Source organism: Neodiprion virginianus, unplaced genomic scaffold (assembly GCF_021901495.1).
Source record: "Neodiprion virginianus isolate iyNeoVirg1 unplaced genomic scaffold, iyNeoVirg1.1 ptg000065l, whole genome shotgun sequence".
Taxonomy (NCBI): domain Eukaryota; kingdom Metazoa; phylum Arthropoda; class Insecta; order Hymenoptera; family Diprionidae; genus Neodiprion; species Neodiprion virginianus.
The window spans coordinates 5,818-20,807 of NW_025804461.1; positions in this window are offsets into that span (position 1 = coordinate 5,818).

Genomic DNA, 14,990 nt, shown 5'->3' on the forward strand with positions numbered 1-14,990 from the left:
TTTCGTTGTTTTCTACCGATCGCAGTAAAATTCTCTCGTTCTAATTAACAGAATAATAATTTTCGTAGCGTCATTTGCAACTTGGGTAAGATCACGTCGCCCAGTGACGTGTAGTTCTAAGTCAACTCTTGCATTATATCGCATCTCTCGGCCTACGTCTATTTTTCTCTGTTAACTACCGTCTCTCGTGTTAAAGCTACCGTTTACTGCTTTTCTACCGATATTTTTTTATAAACAACGATTACCTGTTTTATTTACTACCGCTACCGATAACATCTCACTTATGTAACCTTCTCGAGAATACATGATCGACTGACTTATTCATTTTCCTTTTAACTGGAGTTTATTCTTTATTTGGTTATCTTCTTTAATTCTGGAATTACTGCTAGCTGCCTTGACCTCCGCCACTCTACCGGGATGTACGCGATCGTACCTGTGCCTAGCCAGCCATACAACGGGTTCCCTACTTATCCCTTTTGTACTATCTTGTGTTAATTTTATTGATTTATATTATTATTTGAGAATCGACGCTAATGCGTCTGGCGCCCAACTTAATTATTTTGTTGTGTTTTAATATTGCGGATGAGTAGAGAATCGCGCCAAAGTGTCAACGGTGAGTCCTCGTCCGAAAATAACAAAATCTAGCGTTACAAATTAGCGCTCGACGAGGGGCAGAAAAGACTTAACGTTACAATATATAAACATACATATATGCATTTTTTTTTTTACATACATTCATAATATACATCCATATAATGGAATACAAATGAAGGTAATTGAGGTAAATAATGTAATAAAATAAAAAATAAGCGAATAATTTAAAATATTCAGGATTTTTCTAATAATTATACATAATTTTAAAAAATTGAAATATTATGGAAAAAATTTTTTTTTTTTCAATTTCCCACTTTTCAAAAGTAAATTGAAAATTATAATATACATATATAAATTCATATTGTTACAACGGGGGGAAATTACGAAAGATCTAAGAGAATCAAAGAGTTCTCTGTGCGATTTAAGCGAACGCCGAGCCAAAGAAGTCTCACGAACAAGGAATATTTAGAAAGAAAATAGATGTATTTGGACACAAGCTCTCTTTTTAAAGTCTAGAGACTGACTGTTTTTACAATAATATCGGTTGACGCAGCAACCTTATTCTTTTTAAAGACATAAGAGGTTTATAAACGTCTTTTATCTATGATGACTACTAGATCATTTAAAAGGGGACAAAACGGGTGATTTTACCCTTTGTAACATTACTCCCCCTCGAGGAAAAGAGTCGACCCGACTCGGAAAAGATAAACAATTACAAAAAAATGTGATCTAGCAGTCAGTGCTCGAAGGTGAGTTGGAGCTGTGGCTCTAAAAATTAAAAGACTCCCTTTTTACTATCTGGCATTTGCCCACAGTCTCAAGGTAAACCACAGAAAACCTTGAGCAGATAGTTGAGCGTTCAATTGAATTTCAAAATTTGTGTGCCTTGTTTTATAAAGGTAAGTGTTAAGGGTGAGTTGGTGAGTTCTTCATGAATTTGAAGACATCAAAATCATCCGGATCGTCGCCGAAAAGAAAATTCATTCCTCTTCGTACAACGAGGCGGGAAACCATAACTGGGAAAACTCTGAGTCCTAGACAACGTAAAGGTTGATTCCCTCTGAGAACCGGCACAGGAAACAGGAAAAACGAATGGGTGACTGAATCCAAAACTTCTTCAAAAAACAGCACACCCTAGAGTTTGGAGGACAAATGTGAGTGGTGGTATAACAATTCAAATTCACCAAGTGAATTTGGGAGAATACACGAATAAAATAAATTAAATATGTAGTCAAAAGAAAAGGAACGATCTTATCTGAATATCCGGAGAACCCAGGCTAAGACCGGACAAACAGTACAGCTGGAGGTAACATCGGGAACAGCCAAAGACGGCAGATTCGTCGGGAAAAATCTATAAAAACTCAAAGAAACTGACATATGGGTTAGAAAAATAAGAGAGGATCGACCAAACGCTCACTACTTCATTGAAGCGCAGAACCGAAACACTCTTTAAGCCAAAGAAATCGATGTATCAAAATTTCTCGAATCGAACAACATCGAACTAACCTTAACCTGTCAACGAACTTTCTAACCTTCAGAGAGCTACTGAAACGATGCTCTTGACTGATAAGGAGCTAAGCGATCCAGATGAACGACTTTAGATTTCGAACGAGGGGAACGTCTAATTCTAAAAACAACGTCGTTAATCCGGTCAACAATAAAATAAGGACCTTCCCAATTACTTTGGAGTTTGGGACAACGCCCTTGTTGCCGCCGAGGTTGAAATAACCAAACGGAATCTCCCTTCTCAAATTTTAAATTTCTAGCTCTAATATCATAACGATCCTTAGTCTTATCGGAGACCATACGAATTCTTTCCCTAGCAAATTCATGAACCTCGTCCAATTTTTGACGGAAAACGGAATTAAAATACACCTGGGACGAAGTCACGGAAGGATTGACGCCCTTTTCTAAATCTGACGGAAGTCGAAGATCCCGACCTGTCAACATCATAGCTGGAGAAAAACCGGTAGTATCGTGAATTGCAGAGCGATACGATAAAAGAAATAAGGGAATCCACTCATCCCAATCTTTCTGATCCTGATCAACGAAAGAAGAAAGATAACGAAGAAGCGTCCTATTCAATCTTTCTACCATTCCATTAGACTGCGGATGCAAAGCGGTGGTACGAGTTTTCCTAATCCCTAAAATTTGAAGGAACTCCTTCATCAAATTCGATTCAAAATTTCGACCCTGATCTGTGTGTAATTCAAGAGGAGCTCCGTAACGACAGACAAATTCTCGAATGAAAGCTCGAGCAACGGTGCTAGCTTCTTGATTCGGAATTGGGACTACTTCTAACCACTTTGTAAAATAATCTGCTATCACCAGGGCATACCGATTTCCTGACCTAGAAAGAGGAAGAGGGCCTAGGATATCCATTGCGACTCTTTCAAATGGAGCTCCTACGTTATATATTTGAAGAGAGCTCTTCCCTTTTTCACGAGGTCCCTTCTTGGCTAAACAAACCGTGCAAGTTCTGCACCAATTTTCAACGTCAGCTCGACAGTGAGCCCAAAAATACCTTTCTCTGATCCTACCTAAAGTCTTATTAGAAGCGAAATGGCCACCAACAGGTGAATCATGAAAGCTTGACAAAATCTCGGCTATCTTTTCTCTAGGAACCAGAAGCTGCCAACGAACCGACCTGGAGTCAGGTGATTCCCATTTCCTATAAAGCAACTGATCGAGGAGAAACAAGGAGTCCCACTGCGCCCAGTAAATTTTCAAAGACTGACTCATAGAAGATATTTCTTCCCACTGAGGCCTGACTCCTGTGGATTTCCAATTCCGAACTAAGAGAAGATCTGAATCTTTCCCCTGAGCGATAATCCAGTCTTCTTTATTTTCAACGAGAGAAATTTGACGAACGTTAAGCGAGGGATCTAGCTGTTTATTTAAACGAGAGCACTGTTTGCAATCGTCCCCGCACGGACGACGAGAAAGTGCATCAGCATTACCATGCAGAACTCCGGGACGGTGTTTAATTTCGAAGTCATATTGACCTAACCTCTCCAACCATCGAGCTACTTGGCCTTCAGGTGATTTGAACGAAAGAAGCCAAGTTAAGGAAGCATTGTCTGTCCGAATCAAAAATTTCCTTCCATAAAGATAATGATGAAAATGGCAAATAGATTTTACCATCGCTAATAATTCCCTACGGGTAACACAATAATTGCGTTCCGGTTTAGACAAGACCCGACTGAAATAACTTATAACACGCTCTTGATTATCCTGAATTTGAGACAAAACCCCACCTATACCACAGAGAGAAGCGTCAGAATCGACGATGAATTGAGAATCGGTGATGGGATAAGCTAATATCGGTGACGAAGTTAATAATTTTTTAAGGAGAACAAAGGCTCCTTCGCATTCGGGAGTCCAATCGAAAACAACTTTAATTCCTGTAAGAGCATGGAGAGGTCTCGCTATAGAAGCAAAGCCCTTAACGAAACGTCTGTAATAAGTACAAAGTCCTAAGAAACTTTGAACCTTTGCTTTTGAATCGGGACGAGGCCAATTCAAGACCTTTTCTATTTTAGAAGGATCTGTCTTAACACCTTCCGCTGAAACGACGTGTCCGAGAAAAGATACTTCCTTTTTGAAAAAATGACATTTTTTGGGACTCATTTTTAGACCAGCTTGGGATAAACGACTAAAAACCTGCTTAAGATTTTCCAATTCCTCATCAAAAGTCTTACCAAACACAATGATGTCATCGAGATAAACTAAACAAATCTTGCCAGTCAGACCTTGAAGGGCAATTTCCATCGCTCTTTCGAAGGTAGCTGGTGCATTACAAAGGCCAAAAGGCATAACTTTAAATTGCCAAAGTCCACCTAACCCTGTGACAAAAGCTGTTTTCGCTTTGTCTAACGGATTCATTTCAACTTGCCAATAACCACTCTGTAAATCAATCGTAGAGAACCAACGGGCACCAGAAATTAAATCAAGGGTATCTTCTATCTGAGGAAGCGGATACGCATCTTTCTTGGTGATCTCGTTCAACTTCCTATAATCTATACAAAATCTCTTGGAACCATCTTTTTTATTGACTAAAACAATGGGAGAAGCCCATGGACTAGAAGACGGCTCAATAACATCTGCTGTTCTCATATCCTCTACTAATTTTTCAACTTCCCTGCGACCATTTAAAGGAAGCCGTCTAGCTGCCTGTTTAATCGGAGCGTTATTCCCTACATCTATCGAATGCTTAGCTATGGTACATCTCCCGATGTCGGCAGAGTCTTTAGCAAAAGTCTCTTTAAAATCATTAAAAAGGCAAACGAGACTGTTAGTCTGAGTGATATCTAAATCTTTAGAAGACCTAGTAAAGAGTTCCGTGAGATAAGAAGGAACGACTAAAGAGTCCGAAACATGTTCTAAAACGCGCAAAGACGAGAGGGTTTCTTTCTGTTCAGAAGAGTTAATAAACCTAGACGTTTCGAGGTTAATTTTACGGTAACCAGAACAGAGAGTCGAATCCCCGGTAGAAATGACGCAGTTGTGAGCGGAAAGAAAATCTACGCCTAAAATGCCTTCATCTTCTATATCAGCTACTAGAACTTCATGTGGGGATTGAACACAATCCGCTACTGTTACCTGCACGACCATCTTACCTACGACAGGAGTAATTGCTCCGGTAGCAGTGCGAATAGACGCAGAAGGATTAATTGAAGCAAGAGACGAAATCATATCAGGACGAACAACGGAAATTTCGGCTCCAGTATCTATGACCCACAAACAACTTAGTCCGTTAACGGAACCTTTAGCATATAGGCCGGTACGACGCAGGCCTCTAACCACGAACTGTGAAGCAATAGGGCTAAGGAACTTGGAAGAAACCGATGATATCCGCCCTTTCGAAACATCGGTAGCTAGTTTCCCGAATTCTGAGGAACAGAAGGTTGCGCTGACCAAACTGGATTAGAGGTAGCCCTCTTGGAAGCATTTTTGCGCCACGAATCTTCCGCAGTCTTCAACTGACGGTCGAGTTTAAAACAATTCTTCGCGATATGTCCTCTTACGCCGCAAAACTGGCACTCTGAAACAGGCCGATTGGAATTTGATCTATTGTAACGAGAGAAACCACTATTTTTCTTTCCTGGAAGAGAATCTGAGCTAGGCTGATTGACTGAAGGACGGGACGAAGAATTTTCTGAAGGTTCAGCTTGGCTCAAACGATGAAGTTGACGCGAACCTAAATCTGCCTCGTTTATAGCTTCTAATTCTAAGCCCTTAATAATAGCTTCATGTAGAGAAGTTGGAGCTGCGAGCCTTAGATGATACCGAAGCTCCGGATTCCGAATCGCATTAATGAATTTCGCCCGAGCTATCTGATCTCTAGCTTTTTCTGTACAATCAGTAAGGGAATGTCGAGCGAGACGTTCGATGTCATTTCCGAGAGAGGCTAAATCTTCCTTGGGCCCTTGACGTCTATTTTCGAACTGAGTAAAATAAAGTTTGGAAAGATGTTCTTCGCCAAACCGGAGTTTAAGAGCCGCACAAATGCTGTCAAAATTTTCAGAATCCGAATCTGAAAGCGATCCAAGAACTACCAAGGCCGGACCGGACAAAGACGCTGTCAAATTAGCCGCTTTCTGGGACGGATTCCAACCATTAACCTTACTAATCATGTTAAACTGACGTTCGTATAGACTCCAAGCAGACGAACCGTCATACGAACCGGGCTTCAAATTCGATTGTTTCGAGGGCAACTCTACAATACTCGCGGGAGGTACAGAGACCTGATTGAGTCCAAACGAGCTCTGAGTCTGCGAAGGGAGAACATTGACAGTTCCGCGTGATTTTAAAAAGGCCAAGAACTCTGACTGAATATCTACGCTAGGCTGAGACGACGCGACAGGAGGCTCAACTACTTCCGAAATATCACGTGACGGAACATCGTGGCATCGCGAAAAAGAGCTAACCTGAGCTTGTCGCGAGACATGAGCAGGTGGAAAATTTTTAGCAACAGGGGGAATTTCGCCTCCCCCATAAATAGCGTCAGACCTTGATTGATCCGGAATTGAATGAATGGAGGTCCTCCTTGCTGGGACCGGGACTGAAGGAAGAGAAGTCCTTCTACCTGGAGATGGGACTGGGCGTATCGGGAATTCCTGCGACCGCTCCTGAAGCTTCTGCACACCTTGCAGGATCCCGATCAACGCCTGTGACACGATTTCTTGTTGTTGACGCTGTTGCGAGAGGAGTTCGTGCAGAAGATTCTGCTGTTCTTGTTGCTGCTGTTGTAGCAGTTGTTGATGTTGTTGTTGCTGTTGTTGATGTTGTTGTTGCTGTTGTTGATGTTGTTCTTGCTGCTGAATCTGACGCATCAGCAAATCTTGGTTTCCCTGGATGAGCTCTGCCAAGAGAGCTAATTGGGGCTGGGGCTGAACCTCAGCTTCCGAACGACGAGAAACGGGAGGAAACGCCGGTTCAGGAGAACGCTGGCACGATGAAACGCGTCCGGCAGCTCGTCGCTCCGCGCGTGATGCTCTCGTCAGAGGAGATCTTTGCATTTTTTTTTTTGTATACTTCTTTACACTCAAAATCCACTCAAATGGCACAGAAGAGATCCCGCTTCTGACACCAATGTTACAACGGGGGGAAATTACGAAAGATCTAAGAGAATCAAAGAGTTCTCTGTGCGATTTAAGCGAACGCCGAGCCAAAGAAGTCTCACGAACAAGGAATATTTAGAAAGAAAATAGATGTATTTGGAAACAAGCTCTCTTTTTAAAGTCTAGAGACTGACTGTTTTTACAATAATATCGGTTGACGCAGCAACCTTATTCTTTTTAAAGACATAAGAGGTTTATAAACGTCTTTTATCTATGATGACTACTAGATCATTTAAAAGGGGACAAAACGGGTGATTTTACCCTTTGTAACAATATATACATACACATGTACATATAAATATATATATATATATATATGTGTATATATATATATATATATATATATATACATATATATGTATATATATATTTATATATATTTATATTATACATTAATATAATAGAATATGAATGAAGGTAATTGAGGTAAATAATGTAATAAAATAAAAAATGATTGTGAATGGAAAAAATTATAAAAAAATGAAATAAAATAAAAAATAAGCGAATAATTCAAAATATTTAGGATTTTTCTAATAATTATACATAATTTTAAAAAATTGAAATATTGTGGAAAACAATTTTTTTTTTTCAATTTCCCTCTTTTTAAAAGTCAATTGAAAATTATAATATACATAAATATATTCATATACACATATATATGTATATATAAATATATATATATATGTATATATATATATATATATATATATATATATATATATACATACATATATATATACACATATACATATATTTTTTTACATACATTCATAATATACATCCATATAATGGAATATAAATGAAGGTAATTAAGGTAAATAATGTAATAAAATAAAAAATGATTATAAATGAGAGAAATTATGAAAAAATGAAATAGAATAAAAAATAAGCGGATAATTAGAAATATTTAGGATTTTCCCAATAATTATACATAATTTTAAAAAATTGAAATAATGTGAAAAAAAATTTTTTCTTCAATTTCCCTCTTTTTAAAAGTAAATTGAAAATTATAATATACATATACATATTCATATATACATATATATATATTGTAACGTTTTGAGGCGTTACGTTAATAAAATATGGATCCGCGAGTTTACTTATTATCGAAATTGAAAGAAATCAAAAGCGTGAATAGAATACCTTGAAAAATGCTTTTAATGCAAGATACGTGTTTCTCATTTAAAGTCTGAAACAAGACTGTTTTTACAATAATATCGGTTGGCGCAGCAACCTTATTCTTTTTAAAGACATAAGAGGTTTATAAACGTCTTTTATCTATGCTGACTACTAGATCATTAAAGAGGGGGCAAAGGGGTGATTTCACCCTTTGTAACACTACTCCCTCCCGAGGAAAAGAGTCGTCCCGACTCGGGAAAGATAAAACAATTATAAAAGTATTCTAGTAGTCAGTGCTCAAAGGTGAGTTGGAGCTGTGGCTCTAAAAATTTAAGAACTCCCATTTTTACTACCTGGCATTTGCCCACAGTCTCAAGGTAAACCACAGAAAACCTTGAGCAGATAGTTGAGCATTAAATAATCTCAAAAATTTATGTGCCATGTTTTATAAAGGTTAGTGTTAATGAGTGTTATGTGGCTTCATGAATTCAAAGTTATCCGCAACGGCCCAGATTGATGTCGGGAAGAAATTCAATCTTCTTCATGAAGGATCCCTCCGAAACAGGTTCGGATGAAAACATCGAACCGGGAACCGACAATTCCAGAACCAAATAAGACGAAAACAGACTTCTCTTCATATGAAATAAGGAAATCGTGGGGTGACTTCTTTAGAAATAGTTCACCCTAGAGTTTTGAAAGGACAAATGTGAGTGATGGTAAAACAATTCAAATTCACTAAGTGAATTTGGGAGAATACACGAATAAAATAAATGAAATATGTATTCAAAAGAAAAGAAACGATCTTATCTGAATCATTTCTGCATCCTTCTTCAAAATAAGACCACCAGTCATCTTCAGGAATCGGGGAAAGATTGGATGGGAAAAGGCTGTGTCAAATAACCTGAAAAAGTACTCACAAAAACTGACACTTAAGGTTAATAAAATGTGAAAATCAAGCAATCGCTCATCGACCTCGAAAAATAATCGTGGCTCTTTTCACATTATTAAACCAAAGCCTATCCGACACAAAACTCGATTCTGAAGAAAAAGGTTTTAGAAAAACTTGGTCGGCTGTAGTTTCTACAATTATAACCAAAACGGCAGCCGATAAAGAAGAAAAGGTTTGTTTTACTAGCCAATCTTCATAAACCTCATGAATAGTTCTGAGTAGCTCTGAAGAAATACTCGATTCTTCCTCACGAGAACGGGAACTAACTCGAGCAAAAGAAATTTCTGGGGAAACTCGCAAATAAACAATCAAATCTACTCTGAGCTCAGACGAGCGAATGAGAAGATCAAAATTTTTCGTCAATAAATGAGATTTGAAGTCGCGAAAATTACCTAACCTTCGACGAGCTTCATTTCCCTGACAGGCAATAAAATAGGTTGGGAATGCCTGTCACGCATAACCAAAATAATTCAAAGAAAGAGGTTAACTCCAATGATAATTTTATATAAAAACATCTGAAACTAGTTCCTCAAATCAGCCTCAGAAGAAGAGTTAGTTTGAGGATTGAGGATCTTCTTCCCCAACCTCTTTATCTCTTCTTCGCCAATTATAGGAATCTGAATGCGAGTTTTGTATCATTTCTCTACTATTCTTTTTAAGTAAAAAGCAATGATTAGCATCATGTCCTATTTTATGACAAAATAAACACGTTACTACATTTTGATCTGTCATAACTGCGCCTCTAATTTCGTGTTTGTTACTCTGATTCTGAAGAGAACCACGATTTACACGATTATAATACTTGTTATTATTTTTATTTCTGTAATTTTGAGGCTTTGACTCCTCCAAGTGTTCAAAACTTCGTCTTTTTGAGGTGTTTTCGGACACCTCAATCCAACGAAGCCTGTTCGGCTCAAAATATTGTTTCCTCATTGCCTCCACCTCGAGAGCTTTGGCCGTTGCCTCCCGCAGAGAAGTGAGGCCCGATGTTCCAACGGCCATTTTAATCTCTGGATCATTGATCGCATTTAAAAAAGCTTGTGTTGCTAATAAATTACGAGACGGCTCGTGATCTGGCAAAGCTATACGAGAAAGCCGTTCGATATCTTGACTAAGAGACGCGAGGTCTTTGTCTCGTCCCTGTCTTCTTGTCTGTAATTGTGCCGTATACAGTTTCGTCAAGTGGTCATTTCCATATCTCAATTTGAGTGCAGAACTAAGTTTCTCATAATCAGAAATTTCTTCCTCAGACAATGCCGTTAAAACATTCAAAGCCGGCGTTCGAAGACAAGAGGCAAGACTGTGGGCCCTCATGGCGGAGTCCCACTGATTATGTTTAGCAATCGTATTAAACTGACGTTCATAATCTGACCATGGAATCTTTCCGTCGAAAATTGGCGGTTTTAAAGGATAAAGAGGTTTCTCGTTAATCTGAGAAGCAACCTCAGGAAATCTCGAATTATTTAATTGATTAAAATGAGAACATTGAGGCCGAACCTGAGTCAAAGACTCGGAAAAACCAGCCTCATTATTTACTCTCGTTCTACTAATTGGAGATTCATCTACTCTCCTAATAAAAGGCACAGACCTTGATTCAGGAACATCCTGGGTTCGACCTGGATGTTGGACCTCCTGAACAGTAGGAACTGGAACAGGAGAGGGAACAGGAGAGGGAAGCGGAGTAACGACTCTGGAACCCTGCGGTGTAACAGCTGGTCCCTCAGTGCCGCTCATCTGATGAACGGACTGAAGAGCCGCCACAGTTGTCCGGAGCAGTTCGTGTAGACTAGTCTCGGAACGCTCTCGAGCCTCCCCTTCTCGCCTCCGTTGTTCTTGTTGTTCTTGAAGCAGCTGGACAAGTTGTTTTTGATGTTGAGCAGCAGCTTCTTGTTGATGTCTCATAATCTCTAGTAGGTCGATTTGCGAGGATGTGACCATCGTAGGGACCGGTAAAGAGTCCACTGAAGGTGCACAAATAGATTCAGGAACCCGCGGATTTCCGGTAATAGAATGTCCGCCACTTTCCCGACGACGAGAGCGTGTCAAACGACCACTACTCATAGTTTATTTCACTATTTCACGCACTGAATCAACTCGATTAATAAGAACTCAAGATCCCGCTTCTGACACCAATTGCAACGTTTTGAGGCGTTACGTTAATAAAATATGGATCCGCGAGTTTACTTATTATCGAAATTGAAAGAAATCAAAAGCGTGAATAGAATATCTTGAAAAATGCTTTTAATGCAAGATACGTGTTTCTCATGTAAAGTCTGAAACAAGACTGTTTTTACAATAATATCGGTTGGCGCAGCAACCTTATTCTTTTTAAAGACATAAGAGGTTTATAAACGTCTTTTATCTATGCTGACTACTAGATCATTAAAGAGGGGGCAAAAGGGTGATTTCACCCTTTGTAACAATATATATATATATGAATATATATATATGTATATATATATATATATATGTATATGTATATATATAGATATATATACATATATACACATATTTTTTTACATACATTCATGATATACATCCATATAATGGAATATAAATGAAGGTAATTAAGGAAAATAATGTAATAAAATAAAAAATGATTATAAATGAAAGAAATTATAAAAAAATGTAATCAAATAAAAAATTAGCGGATGATTAGAAATATTTAGGATTTTCCTAATAATTATACGAAATTTTCAAAAATTGAAATAATGGAAGAAAAATTTTTTTTTTTCAATTTCCCTCTATTTAAAAGTATATTGAAAATTATAATATACATATATATATTTATATATACATATATATATATGTATATATGTATATATATGTATATATATATTCATATATATTTATATTATACATTAATATAATAGAATATAAATGAAGGTAATTGAGGTAGATAATGTAATAGAATAAAAAATGATTATAAATGAGAGAAATTATAAGAAAATGAAATAGAATAAAAAATAAGCGGATAATTAGAAATATTTAGGATTTTCCTAATAATTCTACATAATTTTAAAAAATTAAAATAACGCGAAAAAATTTTTTTTTTCCAATTTCCCTCTTTTTAAAAGTAAATTGAAAATTATAATATACATATATATATCCATATATACATATATGTATATATTTATAAATATATATATAAATACATATATATATATATATATATATATATATACATATATACATATATTTTTTTACATACATTTATAATAAACATCAATATAATGTAATATAAATGAAGGTAATTGAGGTCAATGATGTAATATAATAAAAAATGATTATGAATAAAAGAAATCATGAAAAAATGAAATAGAATAAAAAATTAGCGGATAATTAGAAATATTTAGGATTTTCCTAATAATTATGCGTAATTCTAAAAAATTGAAATAATGTGAGAAAAATTTTTTTTTCCAATTTCCCTCTTTTTAAAAGTAAATTAAAAATTATAATATACATGTATATATTTATATATATATGTACATACATATATATATAATATACATGTATATATTTATATATATATGTACATACATATATGTATATATATATATATATAAATATATATATATATATATATACACATATATGTATATATATATTTATATATATTTATATTATACATTGATATAATAGAATATAAATGAAGGTAATTGAGGTAAATGATGTAATGAAATGAAAAATGATTGTGAATGGAAAAAATTATAAAAAAATGAAATAAAATAAAAACTAAGCGAATAATTAAAAATATACAGGATTTTTCTGATAATTATACCTAATTTTCAAAAATTGAAATAATGTGAGAAAAATTTTTTTTCTTTCAATTTCCTTCTTTTTAAAAGTAAATTGAGAATTATAATATACATATGTGTATTTATATATGTATATATATATATGTATATACGTTTTTATATATATTTATATTATACATTAATATAATAGAATATAAATAAAGGTAATGGAGGTAAATAATGTCATAAAATGAAAAATGATTGTGAATGGAAAAAATTATAAAAAAATGAAATAAAATAAAAAATAAGCGAATAATTGATAATGTTAAGGATTTTTCTAATATTTATACATAATTTTAAAAAATTGAAATAATGTGGAAAAAATTTTTTCTTCTCAATTTCCCTCTTTTTAAAAGTAAATTGAAAATTATAATATACAGATATATATTCATATATACATATATATATATATATATATATATATATATATATATATATATATATATATATATATATATATATATATATATATATATGTATATATGTATTCATATATATTTATATTATACATTAATATAATAGAATATAAATAAAGGTAATTGAGGTAAATCATGTAATAAAATAAAAAATGATTATGAACAAGAGAAATTATAAAAAAATGAAATAGAATGAAAAATGATTGGATAATTAGAAATATTTAGGATTTTCCTAATAATTATGCATAATTTTAAAAAATTGAAATAATGTGAGAAAAATTTTTTTTTTTCAATTTCCCTCTTTTTAAAAGTAAATTGAAAATTATAATATACATTTATATATTCATGTATATATGTATACAAATATATATATATATATATATATATATATATATATATATATATATATATATATATATGTGTATATATATGTATATATATATATATATAAATACATATATATGTATATATATATTTATATATATATTTATATTATTCATTGATATAATTGAATATAAATCAAGGTAATTGAGGTAAATAATGTAATAAAATAAAAAAAAAATAAATAATTGAAAATACTTAGGATTTTTCTGATAATTATACATAATTTTAAAATATTGAAATAATGTGAAAAAAATTTTTTTCTTTCAATTTCCCTCTTTTTGAAAGTAAATTGAAAATTATAATATACATATATATATTCATATATACACATATGTATATATATATATATATATATGTATATATATGTAATATATATATATATATATAGATATATATGTATATGTATATTTATATATATTTATATTATACATTAATATAATAGAATATAAATGGAGGTAATTGAGGTAAATAATGTAATAAAATAAAAAATGATTGTGAATGGAAAAAATTATAAAAAAATGAAATAAAATAAAAAATAAGCGAATAATTAACAATATTCAGGATTTTCCTAATAATTATACATAATTTTGAAAAATTGAAATAATGTGAAAAAAAATTTTTTTTTTCAAATTTCCCTCTTTTTAAAAGTAAATTGAAAATTATAATCTACATATATATATTCATATATACATATATATATATATATATATAAATATATATATATATATATATATATATATATATATATATATATACATGTATATATATATATATATATATATATATATATATATATATATATATACATATATATATATATATATATATATAGATATATATACATATATACATATATTTTTTTACATACATTCATAATATACATCCATATAATGGAATATAAATGAAGGTAATTAAGGTAAATCATGTAATGAAATAAAAAATGATTATGAATGAAAGAAATTATGAAAAAATGAAATAAAATGAAAAATGAGCGGATGATTAGAAATATTTAGGATTTTCCCAATAATTATACACAATTTGAAAAAATTGAAATTATGTGAGAAAAATTTTTTTTTTTTCAGTTTCCCTCTTCTTAAAAGTAAATTGA